At 36.6% G+C, this 14454-nt stretch overlaps 1 protein-coding gene across 5 annotated transcripts in view; it reads right to left on the bottom strand.

Moving 5' to 3' along the window:
• WDFY4 (WDFY family member 4) overlaps nucleotides 1–14454 on the bottom strand; it is a 267639-nt gene that overhangs the window by 193745 nt on the left and 59440 nt on the right. The window lies entirely within an intron of this gene.

Here is a 14454-nt window from a genome sequence, read left to right as displayed (position 1 = left end):
GAAAACTCCACAGCAGCAGCAGCAGCCAGGCAGGCACCTGAAACTCTCAGGGAAGAGAGGTCAGTTCCTCTCTCTGACCAGAGGAACTCTGGTCCCAAGAGTGTAGCTGAAATCCCCAATGCTTTGGTCTCTCTTTTTCCTCTCTCTGCTTGGCTGCAGAGACAGATGCTCTGGTAGGAAGTGCATGGTAGAGCAAGAAAACTAAACCCCCAGCTTTCTAGACAGAGGAGAAGAAAGGGGACCTAGGGAGCCAGAAAGGGAGAGCAAGAGTGTTTAAGAAAGTGAGATCATTAAGTTGTGTATCTATCTCTGAGCTCAATTCTGACCTGTGTATGTGTAGATCTGACCCAAAACCACATTCTAAAGGCTTTGAAAACTAAGATCAGGGGTAAACCACTATCCCAGACTGGCTCCTGCCTGGGGCGGTTGTGGGTAGATCAACTCGCTGTGCAAAGTCTTTGAAAACTGAACTGACACTGGAAATACGGTCCAAGTTAGGTGGGTAAGAACTTGTGACCTGAACCTAACTGGGCTGATCGCCTGCCTGAAACAAAATAATCAACTTTCTCCAGAAGACGCAAGAGCTGGAGTATAACACTCAAAATGTCCAGGATACAATCTGAAATTACTTAGCATAGAACAAATCTGGGAAATCTCAATATCTCACGTGGAAAAAGATCATCAACCGATCTCACGTCTGAGATGGCGCAGATGCTGGAGTTACCGGCTGAGAACGAAAGCAACTATTATTAACCAAACTCCAAGATTTAAAGGCGAATACTTCTGAAGTGTGCAAACAACCAGGAAGTCTTGGTACAGAAATGGAAGCAATAAGAAAGAATCAAAAAGAATATTAAGAAGTGAAAAATACAGTAACAAATTTAAAAATCTCACTGAATGAGAACAAAAGAATGAGATGAGAGAGAAAAGGTTCCACTTGAAGACAGATCAACAGAAATTGCCCAGTCTGAACAATAAGAAGTAAAATATTTTTTTAAATAAAGAAGCTTCAAGGTCATGTGTCATAATACCAAAGGATCTAGCATTTCTCTCCCTGGAGTTCCAGGAGAGGAGAACAGTGTGGCGTAAAAAGAAAAAAAAAACATTCAGAAATTTTTAGCATTATTTCTTCAAATTTGGTGAAAAACATAACCTTAAAGATTCAAGAAGCTTAGCAAAACCTAACCAAAATTGGCAAGGAAATCTATGCACAGGTACATAATAAACAACTGTTAAACCCTTAAGACCATGAAAAAATCTTGAAAACAGCCAAAGGAAAACAACATATTACACATATACAAACAACATTTTAAATGACGGTGGATTTTCTTATGAGAAATCAGAAGGCAGAGGAACAAAATTTTTAAAGTACTGAGAAGAAAGGCACAGAACTCCCTATGCAGCAAAAATATTCTTCAGAAATAAAGGGAGAATAAATATATTCCCAGATAAAGGAAAACAGAGAGAACTTCCTGCCATCAGGTTTTTTTCTAAAAACAGTCCTAAAAGAAGGTCTTCAGATAAGAGGGAAATAATAACAGAAGGAGACTTGGTATTTCAAGAATGAAGAAGGAGCAACAGAAATAGTAAATATTTGGATAAATAACATAGGGTATTTTCTCTCTTAAGTTCTTAAAATCTGTACAATGGCTGAAAGCAAAATCACATGAGATATAACACATACAACAACCACAACAAAAATAAAGAAGGATAAGGGGACCCACAGAGAGGTAAGGTTTATATATTCCATTTAAAGTTGGAAAATATTAATTCTAAGTGGACTCTTAAAAGTTAAGTAAGTATACTGTAATCCTTAGAGCAAGCAGTAAAAAGACTAGATGAAGAGAGACATTCAATAGATAAATTCAAATGGAAAACTAAAATATAGTCAGGTAATCCACAAAAAGGCAGGAAAAGAGAAACAGAGGAACAAAAAAGAGGGAACAAATAATAAAACAGTAGACCTGAATCCAAACACATCAAAAATTACATTAAATATAGACGGTCTAATTACAATAGACACTATTGTCAGAATGGACAAAAAGACCAAACTAGATGCTATCTATAAGAAATATAATAATATAGATAAGCTAAAATAAGAGGGTGGCAAAAAATATATGATGCTAACACTAATCAAAAGAAAGCTGGTGTGGTTCTATCAGTCTTAGAGGAAGTGGACTTCTGGGCAAGGAAAATTACCAGGAATAAACAGGTTATGTTGCATAATGATTAAAGGATGCATACCATCCAAAATGTGTAGGCACTTCACAACAGACCAGGAATACTACTCAGTAATAAAAATGTATGAACTACTGATATAACAAATTGGGTTGATCTCAAAGGCCTTATGCTGAGTTTGAAAAGCTAGCCTCAAAAGATAACACACTGTATACTTGCATTTATACAGTGTTCTGTAAAAGACAAAACTATAGAAATAGATTAGTGGTTGCCAGAGGTTGGGGGTAGAAAGAAGGTTTCACTAAGAAGGGACAACATTCAGGAATTTAAGGGAATGGGACTGTTTGTTCTGTATCCTGATTATGGTGGTGGTCACATGACTCTACACATGAATTAAAACCCACAGAACTCTACACAGACCAAGAAAGGGACTCTTACTGTATGTAAATTGGAAAAATAACAATAAAAAGAAAAATTTTTCTTGGCACCACCAGCCCACATAATGGCTAAGGTGCCAGGAGTGCTTCTAACATTTGTGTTAATTTATCCAATTCAACTTAACAGATATTTATTAACCTGAATATTTTCCAGGAACTCTGGATACATCTAAAAACTAAGCAAACTAAAACCTGTACCTGGGATGTGAGAAGAGGGGTGAAGACAATAAAGACAAACATAATAAATAGGTAAATTATAAATTATAAAAATTATTATCATCATATAATGTACTATATTATTATAATATTTTAATATAATAATGAATAAGGAAATTATATATTATGAAAAAAGACCTTAAGTGCTATTATAAGAAAAAATTAGAGCAGAGAATCAAGAATGCTAGGGTTTAGGAGGTAAATAATTCACAATCTTAATTTGGGTGGCAGGGAAAGCTTCTTTGAGAAGGTAACATTTGGGTGGACTTGAAAGAGGGGATGCAGATATCCAGGGGAAAAGCATTTCAAGCAAAGGGAATAGTCTGTGCAAAAGATCCCAGGGTGGAAGCACATCTGGCATGTTCAGGGAACAGTAAGAAAGCCCATATCATTACCCTGATACAAAGCCACACAAAGAAAAAACTACAGGCCAATATCCCTTATGAATATACATGCAAAAATCCTCAACAAAATATCAGCAAACCAAATCTAACAGCATAATTAAGGGATTATATGTCATGATTCAGCAGAATTTATCCCAGGAATGTGAGTGGTTCGACATAAGAAAACCAATCAATGTAATATACCATACCAGCTGACAAAGGAAAAAAGATCACCTCAACTGACGCAGAAAAAACATCTGACAATATCCAATATCCTTTCATAATAAAAACACTCAGAAAATTAGGAACAAACAGCAACTTCCTCAACATGATCAAGGACATTTACGAAAAGCCCACAACCAACACACTCAGTGATGAAAGCTAATCCTCAAGTTCACATGGAATTGCATGTGCAAGATTCCCCTACATGGAATTGCAAAGGACGCTAAATAGACAAAACAATATCTCAAAAGAAGGATAAATTTGGACAACTCACAAGTTCAAAACTTAGTACAATGCTACAGTAACCAAAATAGTGTAGCAGTAGCATTAGATTAGACATATAGACCCATGGAATAGAATTGAGAGTCCAAACAAACTCACACATCTATGACCAATTTGATTTTCAGCAAGGATGCTAAGGCTGTTCACTGAAAAATGAGCTCTTCAACAAATGGTGCTTACAAAAGTGGATAGCCATATGCAAAAGAATGAAGCTGAACCTCACACAATATAATGGATTGACAACCTAAACATAAAAGCTAAAACTATAAAAATTTAATAAAAAAAAATCAAGGTAAATCTTCATGACCTTGGATTTGACAACAGGTCCTCACATATGACAGCAAGAGCATGAGCAACAAAAGAAAAAACAGATTAAATGGACTTTGTCAAAATTAAAAACTCTTGTGCATCAAAGGACATTATTAAGAATGTGAAATACAAGGCTAGCATTGCCCTGATACCAAAACCAGACAAGGACAGCACAAAAGAAGAAAATTACAGGCCAACATCCCTGATGAACATACACACAAAATTCCTCAACACAGTATTAGCAAACTGAAACCAACAATACATTAAAAGGATCAGACCCCATGATCAATTGATCATGTAAAGATGGTTCAACCTCTGCAAATTAATCAATGTGATACACCACACTAACAAAATGAAGGATAAGAATACTATCTTAATAGATGCAGAAAAAGCATTTGATAAAATACAGCACTCCTTTAGATTAAAATTCTCAACAAAATGGCTATAGAGGGAACACACCTCAACATAATAAAGACCACATATGACAAGCCCACAGCTAAAATCATACTCAACACTAAAATCATGAACAAGACAAGGACGCCTACCCTAACCACTTTTATTCAACATAGTATTGGAAGTCCCAGCCCAGAGCAATGAGGCAAGAAGAAATAAGAGGCATCTGAATTGAAAAGGAAGTAAAACTTTCAGTATTTGCAGATGACATGATATTTTACAGGAAACCCTAAAAACTCCACGAAAACACATTTGTTTATCGGTTAGAACCGATAAACAAATTCAGTTAAAGTTGCAGGATACAAAGTCAACATGAAAAATAATCTGTTGGCTTCTATACACTAATAATGAACTATCAGAAAGAAAAATTAACAAAATTGCATCAAAAATAATAAAATACTTGGGAATAAATTTAACCAAGGAGGTGAAAGACCTACACATTGAAAACTATAAGACATTAATGAAAAATTGAAGAATACAAATAAATGAAAAGATATTCCATGCTCATGGACTGGAATAATTAATGTTGTTAAAATGTCCATAGTACCCAAAACAAAATCAGTAGATTCAGTGCAATCTCCATTGAATTTCCAACGGCATTTTTCACAGAAATAGAACAATCTTAAAATTTGTATGGAACCACAAAAGGTCCCAAAAAGCCAAAGCAATCTTAAGAAAGAAAAACAAAGCTGGAGGCAGCATGCTCCCTGATTTCAAACTATATACAAAGCTATTGTAATCAAAATAGTATGGTTTTGTTTTGATTACACAAAGATTAATGAAACAGAATAGAGAGGCAACAAATAAATCCATGCATATATAGTCAATTAATTTACAACAAAGGAACCAAAAATATACAATGGAGAACGATAGTCTCATTAAAAAATGATGTTGCCTGTTGGTGGAAATGTAAATTGGTACAGTCACTATGGAAAATAGTATGGAGGTTTCTCAAAATAAACTAAAAATAGAGCTACCATACAACACAGAAATTCTATTCCTGGGTATATACCCCAAAAAGAAAAGAAAAGAAAAAAAGAAAAACAGAAACACTAATTCAGAAAGATACAAGCACCCCAATATTCACAGCAGCATTATTTACAATTGCCAAGATATGGAAGCAAAGCAATGTATACATATACGGAATCTGTGTTGTACACTTGAAATTAACATAATATATGTCAATTATACCTTAATTTTAAAAAGAGAATGTAAATGAACAACCTATGGAATGGGAGAAAATATTTGCAAATCATATATCCGAGAAGGGTGTAACAACCACAATATATAAAGAACTTGTACAACTTAACAACAAAAAGTAAAACAACCCAATTTAAAAATAGGCAAAAGACTTAAAACAGATTTTTCTCCAAAGAAGACACACAAATGGCCAGCAAATATAAGAAGATATTCAACATCAGTAGCCATTAGAGGAATGCAAATCATAATTGCAACAAGACATCCCTTTACAGCTACTAGGATGGCTAGATATATATTTTTTATTGGAAAATAACAAGTGTTGGTGGAGAAATTAGAACCCTTATACATTGCTGGTGGGAGTAGAACAATGTTTTAGCTGCAGTGAAAAACAGTCTTGTGGTTCTTCGGAAAGTTAAACACAGAATTACCATTTGACCCAGCAATTCCACTCTTGGGTATTTACACAAAGAGCTAAAAGCTACTCAAATAACTACATGTACACATATGTTCATAGCAGCACTGTTTACAATAGCAAAAACGTGGAGGCAACTCAAATGTCCAGAAAGGGATGAATGGATAAATAAATCATGGTATATGCATACAATGGGGTACCATTCACCCATAAAAAAGAATGAAGTACTGATAGATGTTACAACGTGGATGAACCTTGAAAACACTGTGCTAAGTGAAAGAAGCCAGACATAAACACTACCTATTGTATGACTCCATTTCTACGAAGTATCCAGATTAGGTAAATCGATAAAGGCAGAAAGCAGACTGGTGGCTACATGGAGGCTGGCTGAAGGAATGGGAGTATGTTAGGATTTTCCTCGCGGAGTGATGAAAATATGCTGGAACCAGATAGAGGTGGTGGTTGCACAACACTGAATGTACTAAATACCACTGAGCTGTTCGCTTTATAACGGTTAATTTTTATGCTCTGTGAATTTCACCTCAATTAAAAAAACGGAAAGTTTTTTAAAAATTTTAAAGGAAAAAATGCCTAGCACCTGGGGCAGAAGTTCTCAAATTTTAATGCGCTTAAAAATAGCGAGAGGAGCTTTTCAAAAAACAGATCCCTAAACTCCAGATTCAGGAAATCTGGTTTATGAGACTGTTTTTTAGCACTTCTGCAACTAATTCTGATGCAGGTAGGTAGCCTATGTGGGCTGGCTGGCCTAGAAGGATGTCATCCAACTCAGGTAACAGAATCTGGTAAATATCAAAGAAAGTTAGCATATGAGTAATCATAACTGCAGCTGACACTTACTGAGCACCTCTCTTGTGTGTGTGTGTGTGTGTGTGTTTGTGTGTGTGTCTGTGTGTGTGTGTCTGTGTGTGGTGTATGGTGTAGTATGTGTGTGTACCATGTGTGCTGTGAGATGGGTAGTGTGTGTTTATGTTTCATGGAGATTATATATTCTGTATTTCGGAAGTCACATACATATTTTGGGGTTTATATAATATATAACGTCTATTTCATGAAAAATGTTACTCAAATTGTAGTTGTTACACAGATTAATTAACGCTTGCGACAAGCAGAGTACAGCATCCTGCACAAGAGTGTGCAGGAAACCGCAGCTGTGCTCACTGTGACTAACACCATTATCCTCGCCAGTCCTCACCTCACAGCAGCCCCCAGAGTGGACACTAACATTATCCCTGCATCTGAATCAGGAAATCAGAGCTCAGTGAGATAAAGTAACAGGCCCAAGGAACGTGACCACTAAGGTGTACAGCTCACGGGTCTGAGACCAGGGCCCACTTTGTATAGACAGGGCTGAGCCAAGTCGCTTGCCCAGAGGGATGCCAAGTGACAGTGCTGGGCACGGATGAGCACCCAGTCCCCCATCTCCAGCCCACTGCCTGCCCTTTACCCAACAGACTCTCTCAGGAGGGGCTGGAGTTTCACTTCCTCCTTCCTAACCATTAGAGAAGGTCAAGGGTGATGTATTTCTTCTAATGAGGAAAAAAATCGTTCTGTTTATGAAATCTGACTCTTGTGCATGAAGAAACTGCTCATTATGAAACCAGGATGACATCTGACACAGGAGTTATCTGTAAACGATCAGGGCTGACACCACCTACGGGTTAGAGACAAAACCTTAAACTGCAGATTATTGTGTCAGAACATTCAGCAAAGCATCACTGTTATTGTGGGAGTATCCAGAACAAGCAGGACAAATACCACACACACAGAGGGTTTGGATGTAGACTTGGGTTCAAAGTCTTGCTCTGTGACTTACTAAATGTGTAACCTTCAGCCGTGTGTATCCCGTCTCAGCCTCCATTTCTTTACTGGTTAAATTCTAGAATTTGAAAGAGAACTAAATGAAAATAAGTTATTAGTGCTCAGCCCACAGAGATATTCAACAAATGACTATTGCTTTTCATCACCTAATACCACGTACTGAATGTCTTCTGATGCTGACAAACACCTCCCTGCCCTCTAAGTGGAAGAAGATTCAACACTGAGATCCCAAGTTACCCTACATGCTGTCCAGGTGGCCACAGCAGAGGCCTCTTCAGAGACCCCCGCGCCCCTGGAACAGACAGATCAGGGAATCTCAGAAGGACAATTCCCCCAAGACAAAGCAAGAAGAGAAGGGCCTGGAATCTGCCCAAGGCCTGGCTACAAAGGGCAGCTGCAGCCTCACTGAGGCATTCCTGTGTCTGCAGAAAGGCAGGATATCCAGAATAAGGAAAGGCTGAAAAGGGAAGTCTTGGAGCAAGAATCACAATCAAAAATCATAAACCACAGGGAGAAACAAGGAATCTTCAGACATCCACAGATACAACATACTGTAGAATCAGACTCTCAAAAGACACAGAGAAAAGAATTATGTTTCATACATTTGAAGAAACAGGAGAGAGAGAAACATGAGCAAGGAAAAGAGCTATAAAATCATCAAGTTTATTTGGAAAAGAACCAAACAGTATATCTAGAAATGTAAAACATGATCACTGAGATTAAAAATTCAAAACCTAAGTGGCTGGATTAAACATCGTATTGGACACAGCTAACAGGAGATCCAATGAGTTGGAGGACAGATCAAAAGAAATTGTACAGAACACAACACAGAGGGACAAAGAGATAGAAAATGTGAAAGAAAGGTTAAGAAACATAGAGGTTAGAAATAAAAAAGTAAAGCACAAATCTTACTAGAGTTCCACAAAAAACATAATAGAAAAAAAGATGAGAAAGAAGTAATAATTAAAAAGAATATCCAGAATTGGTGAAAGACACCAATGATCAGATTCGGGAATTTCAAGAAGAATAAAATTTTTTAAATAATCCAAATCAAGACACCCTACAGTAAAACTATAGAACAAGAATAATGAAAACAAAAGCAGCCAGAGAAAATGGCAGACTGCCTTCAAATAAACAGCAATAAAAATGCAGCTAATTTCTCAGTGGTTCCAATGGAAGCCAAAAGTTGGGGGAATATCACCTCCTATGCACTGGGAGAAAACAACTGCCCACCAAGAATGTACACCCAGCAAAACTATCTTTTGGAAATAGGGAGAAAATAAAGTCATATTCAGACAAATAAAAAAAACCCAAGAGAGTTCATCATAAATGGACCCTCACTAAAGAAAAATCTAACACATGTACTGCTTACAGGTGGAAAATAATTCCATATAATGGTACAGATTCAAGAATGGTGAGCACAGATGTTGAAAATATGTAGGTAAATCTAAATAAATATTGTATAAAACAGTAATAATAAATGCCTTATTTGATGGATTAACTAAAATTAAATAGAATTAAAATATTGGACAATAGAAATATATGTTAGGAAATAGTAATGATATTTAAGTGCCCGGGGTCTTTATATATTAACTAAAAGGAGGGTAAAAATAAACAGTAACAGTACACAGTAAATAGGTAAACATTATAAGGATGCTTATTAAATTATTTTAGGGTAACCACTAAAAGATTAATCATAGACAGAATAAATTCCAAACCAGTAGATGGAAAAAAATTAAATAAAAAAAGAGAATTCAAAAGAAGACAGGAAAAAAAAAGGTCAAATTAGAAAATACTAGTTTAAAAACCAAATTTTTTAAAAACACTCTTTACAAGAGAAACACCTAAAGCATAAAGACACAGAAAACTTAAAACAAAAAAATTTTGTTTTAATTTCAGGCATATATTAACCAAAAGAACACTGATGTAGCCCTATTATTATTAGACAAAATTGTTACTATGGCAAAATGTACTAATGGAGATTAAGAAGATCACCATATACTGATAAAAAATTTCATACCTCCAGATGATGGAAAAATTATAAATACGTGTGATTCTAACAGCCTCAGATATATGTAAGGTGAAATTAACAGATATCAACTAGTCTACCATTATAATGAAAGATATTTAACATACCTTAGTAACTGATATGCCAAAAACCTTAAAATTCGAATAAGGCAATTGACAAATTTCATCTAGAGGACATAAGTAGAGCATTGGACCTAACAACTGGAAGAAAATGCATTCCCTTCAAGCACACATGGAATATTTATGAAAAGTTACCACATTGGGGCACAAAATCAAGCTCAACTAATTTCAAGGGATTACCATCAGACAGTCCACTTTCTCTCATGATGACAAAATCAGAAGTCACTAACAAAAAGATGACCAAAAATACTTCGTAACTTTGGAAATTTATAATTTAAATGAGATTCAGCCATAAAACTATGTCATAAGGGAAATTGGGAAATATTTAGCACTAAACTATACTGAAAATTTAACATAATAAAACTTGTGTGAAAGAGCTAAAGTAGTTACAAGGAAATGTATGTTTAAGAAGAACAAAGATTAGTCTCCTAACAATTAAATTAGGAAAAAGAACACTAGTATAAATTCAAAGAAAGTAGAAGGAAATAATAAGTATTAAAAAAAAAAAACCAGAAAAATCTATGTATGAAAAACAAGAAAAGCTGCAAGTTGGTACATGAGACACATTAATAAATTAACCTCTGCCAAGAATGCTGGGGTGCTGGTGTCCGTGGGCAAAGAGAAAGAAGACACAAATGGGAGTGTTAGGAATAAAAAGTTACAAGGATATTGTGAACAGCCTTATGCCAATAAATTCAACCTTAGATGAAATGAGAAAATAAACTTGAAAAAGAACTTACTAAGAATGATACAAGAATAAATAGAAATTTACTCTTACAAAAATAAATCTTCACAGAGGTGACATCAGCACCGTGGTGGTGTGAAATGCTCCCTTTGTCCCTCCTCTTCAATCAACAACTAGTAAAACATTCGTAACTCCACAAAGCTTCCTCTGCGCAACACGTCAGGATGGTGGATATCCAAAGGTGGGTGAGTTGGGACACGTAGATGTGGCAGAACCAGGGAATAGCAGAGGCAGTGCTGTGATCCTGGCCCCCGGCCACAGCCCTAAGGCCACAGCAGCTGAGCCCACGGCCCCAGAGAACCTGGTAGCAGCAACAGAGGTGGCACACATGACTCAGGCCTCCCAATCATGATGGCACCCACAGCCACAGGGAGCTGGGCAGCTGCAGTGGCAGGACCCTCGACCCTGGTCCCTCCAGGCATAGTAACACTCATGACTCCAGCCCTACCTCCTGCCAAGGGCAGCAGCACCCATGAACTCAACAACCCTGGAAGCAGTGAAGGTGCCCATGACCCTGGCTCCTCCCTTTCCCCACAGTGGCAGCAGGGCCCCTGACCAAGGTGACCCCAGAGGTGTCAGAGGTGCCTGCCATCCCCCAGGCAGAAATGCTAGTGACAGCAGCAACACTGGCGGAAGCAAGGCACCAGCAGTGACAATGAGGGCACCAGAGACACCTCTGGCAGAGGTGATGGAGGGTAGAAAGTGCTGATTCTCAGCTATAGCCAAAAACTTGTGCTACAGCACCACCTACTGAAAAATAAAAGAGAAGCTTTTAATTAAGAACTCGAACTGTCAGAATCCAAGTAAACAAAGCTTTACCTAAATAAGAAAGTTGTTTGCTACCTCAAACACACTAGCAGAGGAACAACTCATCAAGCACCATAAGCAACGACAACACAGTATCACAAAAAGAAAATGACAGTTCTCCAGAAACCAAAATTAAGTCATGGAAGATTACGATCTAACTGATAGAGAATTCAAAATAGCTGTCATGAGGAAACTCAGTACACTGCTATAACTCAAAATGTCTGCTATAAGAAAACTCAGAGAGGTGGTTCAATGAGCTAAACAGTAAAATTAATAAACAGAAGGAGTATGTTGCCAAAGAGACTGAAACTTCAAAACAAGAACCAAACAGAAACTCTGGAGCTGAAGAACTCAATAAATGAGATAAAGAATACATTAGAAAGCATTGAAACAGAGCAGACCATAGGGAGAGAGAATTACCACACTCAAAGTTAGAAATCTAGAAATGATTCAGGTAGAAGAGGAGAGATAAACAAGATTTTGATAAAATAAAGAAACTCTACAAGAAGTATCCAACTTAATTAGAAAAGGCAACATAAGGATAATGGATATCCCTGAAGGAAAAGAGAGCTTATTTAAAGAAATAACAGCTGAGAACTTTCCAAACCTGGGAAGGAACTGGATACATAAGTCCACAAAATTAATGGGACACCAAGTTATCTCAAAGCAAAAAGAGCTTTTCCAAGACACATTATATTAAAACTATCAAAAGTCAATGATAAAGAAAGAATTTTAAAGCCAACCTGGGGGGTGGACAGTAAGCTGTAAGTTGCCCCCGTTAGGCTATGAGCAGATTTCTCAGCAGAAACTCTATAAAGACCAGGAGGCAGTGGAGTGACATACTCAAAATACTGAAAGATTAAAAACTGTCAACCAAGAATATGCTATCTAGCAAAGTTATCCTTCAGATATGAAGAAGAAATAAAGCCTTTCCCAGACCAAGGGGGAAAAAAAAGCTGAGGGAGTTCATCACCACTAGACCTGCCTTATAAGAAATGGTGAAAGGAGCTCTTCTACCTGAAACAAAAAGGCAAGTACACAAAACTTTGAGTTGGTGATAAACAGAGTCAGAAAATTGCAAAGTTATATCAGAATAAGTTTTTAAACAATTACAGCACAAAGGATGAAGGGGGAAATAGCATTAAAAACAACCATAGCTACTCCAATTTGGTAATAAACTCACAACATAAAAAAGGGATAATTTGTGACAACAAACATAAAAGAGGAAGAAGAAAAGGACAAAAGCCTGTATAGGCAAATGAAGATGAGATGCTATCAGCAGAAAAAGAACTACTTAGTCCATAAGACAGTTTATACAAATCTTGTAACCACAAAACAAAAATCTAGAGCAGAGACATGAAACATGAAAAAGAGGAAACTTAGAAAAACAGCACATAAAACCACCAAGCTAAAATGGCAAACAGAAAATCAAGGGAAAAGAAGTAATGAAGATATACAGCAATCAGAAAACAAAAGACAAAACGGCAGCACTGGGGCCCCATATATCAATCATCACCCTAAATATAAAAGGATTGAATTCACCAATCAAAGACACAGAATGGTTGGATGGATTAAAAAACAAGACCCAAACAACCCAATCCAAAAATGGGCAGAAGACCTAAATAAGCAATTCTCCAATGAAGACATACAAATATTCAAGAGGCACACGAAAAAATGCTCAGTACCACTACTTATCAGAGAAATGCAAATGAAAACTACAATGAAGTATCACCTTACACCAGTCAAAATGGCCACGATTCAAAAGTCCACAAACAATAAATGCTGGAGAGGCTGTGGAGAAAAGGGAACCCTCCTACACTGTTGGTGGGAATGCAGTTTGGTGCAGCCATTATGGAAAACAGTATGGAGATTCCTTAAAAGACTAACAACAGATTTACCATATGATTCAACAATCCCACTCCTGGGAATACATCCAGAGATAATCTTAATTCAAAAAGATACATGTACCCCAATGTTCATAGCAGCACTATTTTCAATAGCCAAGACACAGAAACAACCTAAATGTCCATCAACAGATGACTGGATAAAGAAGTTATGGTATATTTATACAATGGAACACTACTCAGCCATAGAAAATAATAAAATAATGCCATTTGCAGCAACATGGATGGACATGGAGAATGTCATTCTAAGTGAAATAAGCTAGAAAGAGAAAGAAAATACCATATGATATCACTTATATGTGGAATCTAAAAAAAAAAAAAAGACAAACTTATTTACAAAACAGAAACAGACTCAAAGACATAGAAAACAAACTTATGGTTACCAAGGGGGAAGCGGGTGGGAAAGGATAAATAGGGAGTTCAAGATTTGCAGATACTAACTAGTATATATAAAATACATAAACAACAAGTTTATACTGTAGAGCACAGGAAATTATATTCAATATCTTGTAGCAACTTCTGGCTAAAAAGAATATGAAAACAAATGTATGTATGTTCCTATATGACTGAAGTATTGTGCTGTACACAAGCAATTAACTCAACATTGTAAACTGACTGTACTTCAATAAAAATAGATTTAAAAAAAAATAAACACGACTTAACTCTATGCTGGCTCCAGGAGACTCAGCTCAGCTCTAAAGACAAATATAAGCTCAAAGTGAAGAGCTGGAAGATGATACTCTAAGCAAATGGCAGCCAAAAGAAAGCAGGTGTAGCCATACATGTATCAGACAAAATAGACCTCAAGCTGAAAAAGGTAACAAGAGACAAAGATGGACATTATATACTGATAAAGGGGACAACCCATCAAGCACACATAACATTTATTAATATACATGCACATATATATATATAAAGC

This window comes from Camelus bactrianus, chromosome 11 (assembly GCF_048773025.1).
Source record: "Camelus bactrianus isolate YW-2024 breed Bactrian camel chromosome 11, ASM4877302v1, whole genome shotgun sequence".
In the NCBI taxonomy this organism is placed as follows: Eukaryota; Metazoa; Chordata; class Mammalia; order Artiodactyla; family Camelidae; genus Camelus; species Camelus bactrianus.
The sequence above is the reverse complement of the archived record's forward strand: the minus strand, read 5'-3'. Positions and strand labels throughout refer to the sequence as shown.